General features: G+C 45.1%; 1 pseudogene; it reads right to left on the bottom strand.

The window, feature by feature from the left end:
- Positions 1-603: 603 nt before the first annotated feature.
- Positions 604-9,404, bottom strand: part of LOC112072744 (syntaxin-12-like) — a 16,844-nt pseudogene continuing 8,043 nt past the window's right edge.

Raw genomic sequence — 9,404 nt, 5'->3', positions numbered from 1 at the left:
TCATAATGAGAACATCAGTCATAAATGAAGTTTTACAGCACATCAACAACTATKATCATCCTATTCAGTCAACACCATCTACGACAGGGATTATCAACTAGATTTGAGCCGCGGGACTATTTTTTTATTGAGCGGATGGTCAAGGTGCCGGGAACATAATTACAAATAATTTGAAGCTTAATCTGTGTTTTGGAAACTACCAAGAGGTTTGCTCTTCAACAGTGTTAATAAATGTGTTTATTACGACCAGAGTTTGTTATTATCATGTAGACAGTTGGATAAAAAACAAAAAGGTTCACTATCAGAACCTGATCTCACCTGAGCAATATAAGGAGTATGGGGTGGTTTCCTGGACACAGATTAAGACTAGTCCTGGACTAAAATGCAAGGTCAATGCAGAATCGCCATYGAGGCTTAATCTATGTTCAGGAAACCTCTCCTATAACTTGAATGGAGTGTGTCACTCTAAACTGTTTACATACCAAAAAGGTACCGGAAATGTACAGGTTACCAAAATCATTCATCACCCTACAAAACCCAGAGATTAATTTACAAAAACAACAGTTTTATTTTTTTCATATCGGTGTCCGTCCCCATTTGCTATATAATAGTTCATCAACAATAATATTAATAACAACAATTATGTGTGTTTGGAAATACAATGAATGTTAGTGTAGTAAATATCACAAGTAGAATTAAACAGAATATCTTTATATTAATCCACTCTCCAGCCCCATTTTACACCAATACTCGACATTTGAATAGGAATACTACTGCCTTGTCTCAGGGTAAATGAGACAGGAGGTTAGCTGGAGGCCTTGAGCTCAGGTAGGGAATGTCAGGTTACATATCCCAGACCCATCCCTTTGCCCTGATGCCACTCCACTGACCCTGGCAACAGTGAGCTAGCTGGGCATCGCTCCGGGAATCCATCCCGGGCTGGTGTTTCAGGTTGGAGGGGATCCATCCCGGGCTGGTGTTTCAGGTTGGAGGGGATCCATCCCGGGCTGGTGTTTCAGGTTGGAGGGGGGAATTAAATAAATAAAGATGTGAAAGAGAGGAGGGTTGTCACTCTTCTCATTTGGTGGCTTGCCAGATGATGATGCCTAGTATGGTCAGTACTATGGACATGACCATAGCCAGAATGCACATCTTCTTACGGGACTTTYGCTAAGGGGRGAGACAGAGCAGAGGGATGGCAGGTTGGTGACAGTCGAGGTGCAGAAAACAGCATGGCACCGATTCATTTAAAAGTTACCTGTTCCTGGGGATGAAACGCTCGATTCGACGGTTCAACGCTATGTGGGCCGTTTTTATTCAAGCAGCAAACCCACAGCATGCTAGGTCGTTCTCAGTGATGTAGTGGAGGGTGTTACGTCGTATACCCACATTTTCTTTTCAGTGGGCTTTGGTGTATATTTAATCATGCGTATAAAGTAGTGTGGTGGAGGGTATTGCGTATATATGAGTGTATAAGTAGTGTGTGGAGGTAGTGTATAATATGAGTGTACAAGTAGTTGGTGGAGGGTAAGCGTATAATGAGTGTTAAAGTATGTGGTGGAGGATACGGTATAATATGAGTGTATCAAAGTATGTGTTGGGGATATCGCGTTAATCATGAGGTGTTAAAGTAGTGTGGGGAGGATATCGGTTAATATGACGTGTATAAGTAGTGTGGTGGAGATAACGCGTATAATCATGAGTGTATAGTAGTGTGGTGGAGGATCGCGTATATATGAGTGTATAAAGTAGTGTGGTGGAGGGTAAGTGTATAATCATGCACAGTAGTACATAATATAAAATTTTTGGCATATATGGGTGTGAAAAGTGGAACATGTTAAACTATTTATTCAGCAGGGTAGGTATGTGGCGGGTGGTTGAACGGGAAAGAGGATAAGGTTTAGAGGACGCGAACTATTCCAGTTATGAGTTGTGAAGTTTTAGTTACTTTTGTTGATAGAGAGTTTAAGGAAGGTATGAGGTTTAGCAGGGCCTGATTGGATAGGAGAGTTTAAAGGAACGGCTATGAGGTTTTAGACAGGGCTGTTGGATAGGAAGTTAAGGGCAGGCTATGAGGTTTAGATCAGGGCCTGATTGATAGGAAGAGTTTAAGGGAGGCTTGAGGTTTAGACAGGGCCTGAATGGATCAGGAAGGTTTTAAGGGACAGGCTATGAGGTTAGAGGGCACTGACTGGATAGGTAGAGTTAGGGGACAGGCTATGAAGGTTAAGGGAAGGCTATGAGGTTAAGGGACGGCATGAGGTTTAGACAGGTCTGATTGAACAGGTGAGTTTGGGACAGGCTTGAGGTTAGGGAGGCTATGAGGTTAAGGGACAGGCTATGAGGTTTAAGACCAGTCCCCCTGACTTGAACAGGGTGAGTTTAAGGGGACCAGGCTATGAGTTAAGGGGCTATGGGTTTAGACTGGGTATTGAAAGGTGTAATTCGTAGATTAAATAGCCTACAGAAATAATGTGCCAAAGACTACAGCCTAGATTAGAAAAGTTATACAAGAATAGTAATATTAGTGTAGAAATGTATGGAAACCATGGTGTATGAAAGTGAATGTAGCCGAGGCCTTGCTTTGCCTTGCCTCGAGTATCCCGTTCTCATGTAACGCACCACCATAGAAAGCTGGTCCTTTTCTGAACTCTGTGCTTATCTGGTCCCTTAGCCTAACGTATCAGCCACACGGGCCGAGCCTAACGTATCAGCCATAAGGGCCGAGCCTAACGTATCAGCCATAAGGGCCGAGCCTAACGTATCAGCCATACGGGCCGAGCCTAACGTATCAGCCATAAGGGCCGAGCCTAACGTATCAGCCATAAGGGCCGAGCCTAACGTATCAGCCATAAGGGCCGAGCCTAACGTATCAGCCATAAGGGCTGAGCCTATTGTTTCATTCTGGATATCATGGTGGATTGTATTTCTCATTGCCATGATTTAGGTCATTCAGAGTACATGTCTCCGTTTCGCTGAATTTTTCACACAGGGCGCCCCTTTCCACCACCGGGCAGGCCATTTTGGAAATTAGAGTATACCCACTTCTCCATGGCATCAACAGCCAATCAAGCACGAGCTGGAAGCTATAACGATCCTCGATTGRTCAGTTGCACCATTATATATCTTGCTATGATGTCACCTAGAATTTGCACAATGTTCAGGTTTTGTCAACTTATTGTTCTGTTCACACTTTGTTCAAACAGTTCGGCGCGAGGTGCTTTCCTTCTATTGAATAGGAATGGGTTCCCTCATTTTGTTGGCAGTCATCGCTAGCTAACAGTAGACACAGGGTCTTACTCTGCCGCAGTGATATTCTGTCTTACCTGGTAGTAGGAGGCTCTCTGGAGCTGTTCTGTCCCTCGGTCTACGTGGACCTCAGCACTCTCTACGTTGGCCTCTATGCTGTCTGTGGTGTAAACACAGAGGGTCAGACAGACTGGCTCAGCTTGTTACTGCCTTAAGGTACGGCAGATTCTTTTTTTTACACATATGTACCGTGCCTTCAGAACGTAGTCAAACCCCTTGACTTTTTCCACATGTTGTTGTGTTATAGCCTGAATTTAAAAAGGATTAAATTGAGATTTTGTGTCACTGACCTACCCACAATACCCCATAATGTGAAAGTGGTATTATGTTTTTTGACATTTTTACAAATGTCTTCAGTCAACAAGTATTCAACCCCTTTGTTATGGCAAGCCTAAATAAGTTCAGGAGTAAAAAAATGTGCTTAACAAGTCACATAAGTTGCATGGACTCACTCTGTGTGCAATAATAGTGCTTAACATGATTTATGAATGACTACCTCATCTCTCTAAGGTCCCTCAGTCGAGCAGTGAATTTCAAACACAGATTCAACTGTAAACACCAGGGAGGTTTACCAATGCCACGGCAAGAAGGGCACCTATTGGTAGATGGGTAAAAATAAATTAAAAAGTAGACATTGAATATCCCTTTGAGCATGGTGAAGTTATTAATTACACTTTGGATGGTGTATCAATATACCCAGTCACTACAAATATATAGGCGTCCTTCCTAACTCAGTTGCTGGAGAGGAAGGAAACCACTCAGCAATTTCACCATGTAGCCAATGGTGACTTTAAAATAGTTTAATGGGTGTGATAGGAGAAAACTGAGGATGGATCGACAACATTGTAGTTTATCCACAATACTAACCTAATTGAGAGTGAAAAGGAAGCCTGTATAGAATACAAATATTCCAAAACACGCATCCTGTTTGCAACAAGGCACTAAAGTAATATTGCAAAAAATGTGGCAAACCAATTAACTTTTTGTCCTGAATACAAAGTGTTATGTTTGGGACAAATCCAACACAACACATTACTGAGTATCACTCTTCATATATTCAAGCATAGTGGTGGCTGCATCATGTTATGGGAATGCTTGTAATCRTTAAGGACTGAGGAGTTCTTCAGGATAAAAAATAAACAGAGTGGAGCTRAGCACAGACAAAATCCTAGAGGAAAACCTGGTTCAGTCTGCTTTCCACCAGACACTGGGAGATGAATTCACCTTTCAGCAGCAGAGCTTGAAGAATTTTTTAAAGAATAATGGGCAAATGTTTTACCCAGAAAGACAAAGTATTGACTCAGGGGTGTGAATACTTATGTAAATTAGATATTTCTATATTTCATTTTTAATACATTTTCTACAATTTCTAAAAACATGTTTTCACTTTGCCATTATGGGGTATTGTATGTAGATGGGTGAGAAAATATATCTATTTAACACATTTTGAATTCAGGCTGCAACAAAAAAATGTGGAATAAGTCACGGGGTATGAATACTATAATACAGATGTTTTGGGGTCAGATTATATTTTTAGAGAGTTCAAATCATGTTTCAGAGGCGTTGTTTTTATGAAGGAAGAAACTGATTGGGCACTGTACTCCAGTACAACAACAAGTGACGGAACTCACCAATCATCTCTCCCTGATCATGGATCATCACTGCTAGATCCTTGAAGATCTGGTTCACATCCAAGATGTCCGACTGAAATGACAACATAGGCAATGCTGAAATAACACATAACTCAATGAGAAAGGTAATGCGTTCCTGTTTATGCCATGTGCTCCCGAGTGGCGCATGCGTCTAAGATGCACCTGCACTCAGTGCTAGAGGAGTCACTAGAGCGCGTTCCCTACAGACACCTTGGTTTAGAATCAGGCTGGTTATCACAACTGGCCGTGTTGGGAGTCCATAGGGCTGCGCACAATTGGCCCAGCGCCGTCCGGGTTAGGGTTTGGCCGGGGTAGGCCGTCATTGTAAATAAGAATTTGTTCTTAACTGACTTGCCTAATTAAATAAAGGGTAAATAAAATAAAATAACGTTTTTAAATGTGATGAGCATAAGCATTGGTCTGGTCCCCAGGTTCTGGATGCATCCTGAAAGGCACCCTATTCCCCAGGGCATTAGTTTGGACCAGCACCCTATTCCCCAGGGCATTAGTTTGGACCAGCAGCCTATTCCCCAGAGCCATTAGTTTGGACCAGCACCCTATTCCCCAGGGCATTAGTTTGGACCAGCACCCTATTCCAGAGCATTAGTTTGGAGCAGCACCTATTCCCCAGAGCATTAGTTTGGACAGCACCCTATTCCCCAGAGCATTAGTTTGGACCAGCACCCTATTCCCCAGAGCATTAGTTTGGAGCAGCACCCTAATTCCCCAGGGAGCATTAGCTTTGGACAGCACCCTATTCCCCAGGGCATTGTTTGGACAGCACCTATTCCCAGGGCCATTAGTTTTGGACCAGCACCCTATTCCCCAGAGCATTAGTTTGGACCAGCACCTATTCCCCAGGGCATTAGTTGGACCAGCACCCTATTCCCCAGGCAGTTAGTTTGGACAGCACCCTATTCCCCAGAGCATTAGTTTGACCAGCCCCTATTCCCCAGAGCCTTAGTTGGACAGCACCCTATTTCCCAGGGTTAGTTGACCAGCCTTCACCACTAGTTTGGACAGCACCCTTTCCCCAGAGCATTAGTTTGGACAGCACCCTATTCCCCAGAGCATTAGTTGACAGCACCCTATTCCCCGAGCATTAGTTTGGACCAGCACCTATTTCAGGCATTAGTTTGGACCAGCACCCTATCCCCCAGATGCTTAGTTTGGACCAGCACCCTATTCCCAGGCATTAGTTTGGACCAGCCACCCTATTCCCCAGCTGCTTAGTTTGGAACCAGCACCCTATTCCCCCAGCCGCTTAGTTTGGACCAGCACCCTATTCCCCAGAGCATAGTTTGACAGCACCCTATTCCCCAGGCATTATTTGGACCAGACATCCCCACCTAGTTGTACCACCCCTATCCCAGCGCGTAGTTTGGACAGAACCCTATTCCCCAGGCATTAGTATGGACCAGCACCCTATTCCCCAGCGCATTAGTTGACCAGCACCCTTGCACAATGTAGCGCAACAGGGTTGTAATAAGGGACAACGCACCACTGTCGTGGGGGGGGGGGGGGGAACAGACCTCCAGCTGTCTGATGTTGGTCTCTCTCTCCTTGATAAGCTCCAAGTCCTCTTCTGTTTATGGCCTCCTCTGTCGTCTGTGTGGTTGTTTGACCCCAATCTTCTGGCTACAGAAAAGAAAGAGCGAAAGAAACACTTGTATGGAGAGAAGGAGATTAAAGCATATTTAAGAAACCAGGCCACCATATCCTGGAGTAGAGAAGTATCATAACATCCTCCTCTGAGAGGAGAGAGAGAAGCTTGAACCTACTTATCAAAAGACACGAGCGGTTCCTCAGAGGCACCATCTTCAGCCTGACAGAGAGAACCAGACATCACTTGAAGTTTGATCATAGAAAACCTGCCAATGCGGTATGACATACTCAGCATTCCAGCCATTGTTCTATCTGTATTTTTCAAAGCCTTACAGAGAGACGGGAACCAGCTCTGGCTCTGGCCACAGACTCCTTCTCCTTCTGTGCTGCCTGGCGCTGTATGGCCTGAAGTTGTTGAGGGCAGCGGAGAAATCATTCATCAGCCGTCCTTCTGGATTTCCTGTTGCCTCTGTGGGTTGAAGAAGAAGAAATGGGTCATTCAAAACACATTGTTCCTGTTAAGGAGTTGTCACTGTCACCGATCCCTTACCGCGTTCCCTTACTCTGAGGTCTCCTAGACTCAGTCCCCCCCTAGACCACCGAGTCTCCACTCCACCCCCCTATAGAGGGACACCGAGTCTCCCCTAGAAACCGAGTCCCCTCCCCCCTAGACACCCCCCGTCCCCTCCCCTAGACACCGAGTTCGCCCCCCAGACCCGAGCTTCCCTCCCCTGAGACACCGAGTTCCCCCCCCCTTCCAGGAAACCGAGTTCCCCCCCCCCCTAGAAACCGAGTCCTAACCAGATCCCCCCCCTAGAAGTCCCCCACCAGAAGTCTCCCCTAACACAACCTCCCTCTCAGAGTCCCCCTAAACACAGAGTTCCCCCCCCTTAGAAACGAGTTCCTCCCCCTGCGTTCCTCCCCCCTAGGACACAACCCCCATACCGAGTCCTCCTGACAAGTCCCCCCCCTAACAGATCCCAAGACACGAGTTCTCCCCCAGACAAAGGCCCTCCCATAGAACGAGCCCCCCGGCACGAGTCTTGACACGAGTCCCTCCCCCTAGAGACACAGAGTCTTTACACAGAGTCCCTCCCCTAGACACCGAGTTCCCCCGCCGCCCATGATCACGCGAGTTTCCCCCCCCTAAGCACACCGAGTTTCCCCCCCCCCCCTAGACACCGAGTCCCTCCCCCCCCCTAGGACACCGAGTTCCCCCCTAGATCCTTAGGTCAGTTTTGCATTTCCCCCACTAACGGTTAAGGTTAGGATCAGGGAAGAAGGGATGCTAGATCTGTACCTATGGGAAACTTCAACCTGGAGCCATTCAAACACACAAAAGGTTACTCAAGGTACTCCCGTTGTCATTGTTGGGATGTCCGTCCCACACACAAACTCATTGGAACAGACACTGACCTGCTCTGAAGGTGCTGAAGATAGTGAGACGGAGCCCAGGTCTTTCAGGTGCTTGTTGGTCTCCTTGGCCAGCTGGTTGGTAAAGTGCTGTATGTGTTGCCTGAAAGAACGTAAACAGTAAAGGAGATACTAAACTCTCAGGGAGTAACATAGAAGACACACACATTCTGTTCTGTATACAGCACATTAACAAGTTTGTCAGTGTATGTACTCAAGAGAGAGATCAAAGTAGCACCCTTGTGCCTTGATGACAGCTTTGCACACTTGGAATTCTCTCAACCAGCTTCACCTGGAATGCTTTCCAACAGTCTTGAAGGAGTTCCCACATATGCTGAGCACTTGTTGGCTGCTTTTCCTTCACTCTGAGTCCAACTCATCCCAAACCATCTCAATTGGTTTGAGGTCAGGTGATTGTGGATGCCAGGTCAACTGATGCAGCACTCAATCACTCTTCTTGGTCAAATAGCCATTACACAGCCTGGAGGTGTGTTTTGGGTTATTGTCCTGCAGATTGTCTTTGCATTTATTTGGGTTGCAAGTTCTGAGGCTGGTAACTCTAATGAGCTTATTCTCTGCAGCAGAGGTAACTTTGGTCTTCCTTTCCTGTGGCGGTCCTCATGAGAGCCAGTTCATCATAGCCCTTGATGATTTTTGCGACTGCACTTGAAAGAAACTTTCAAAGTTTTGAAATTTTCCGGATTGACTTACCTTCATGTCTTAAAGTAATAATGGACTTCGTTTCTTCTTGAATATTTGAGCTGTTCTTGCCATAATGTGGTTTGGTCTTTTACCAAATAGGACTATCTTCTATATACTACTCCTACTTGTCACACAACAACTGATTGGCTTAAATGCATTAAGAACGGAAAAAATCCACAAATTAACTTTTAACATGGCACACCTGTTAATTTAAATGCTCCAGGTGACTACCTCATGAAGCTGGTTGAGAGAATGCCAAGCGTGTGCAAAGCAGTCATCAAGCAAAGGGTGGCTATTTTAATCATCTCAAATATTACATATTTGATTTGTTTAACACTTTTTTGGTACTACATGATTCCATATGTGTTATTTCATAGCTTTGATGTCTTCACTATTATTCTACAATGTAGAAAATAGTAACAATAAAAAAAACCCTGGAATGAGTAGGTGTGTCCAAACTTGACTGGTACTATATGTACATTAATTCGTTTATCAGCGTATGTACAAGCAAAACATTTTGAGAATACTTACAGACGGTCTGCAGTTCGCTTGTGTCTTGCCTCGTCCCAGCTGACTCACCATGCTCTTTATCTGAGCAGCTGGGAGGAGAGAAGATGTACATTCTCTAAACTGTAGGCCAGGCTGCCAACCCTCTTCCTGGTGATCTACCGTCCGGGTGTTTCAGTCCAACCCTAATTTAACACACCTGATTCTAACTAAATT

Source organism: Salvelinus sp. IW2-2015, unplaced genomic scaffold (genome assembly GCF_002910315.2).
Source record: "Salvelinus sp. IW2-2015 unplaced genomic scaffold, ASM291031v2 Un_scaffold2018, whole genome shotgun sequence".
Taxonomy (NCBI): Eukaryota; Metazoa; Chordata; class Actinopteri; order Salmoniformes; family Salmonidae; genus Salvelinus; species Salvelinus sp. IW2-2015.
The sequence above is the reverse complement of the archived record's forward strand: the minus strand, read 5'-3'. Positions and strand labels throughout refer to the sequence as shown.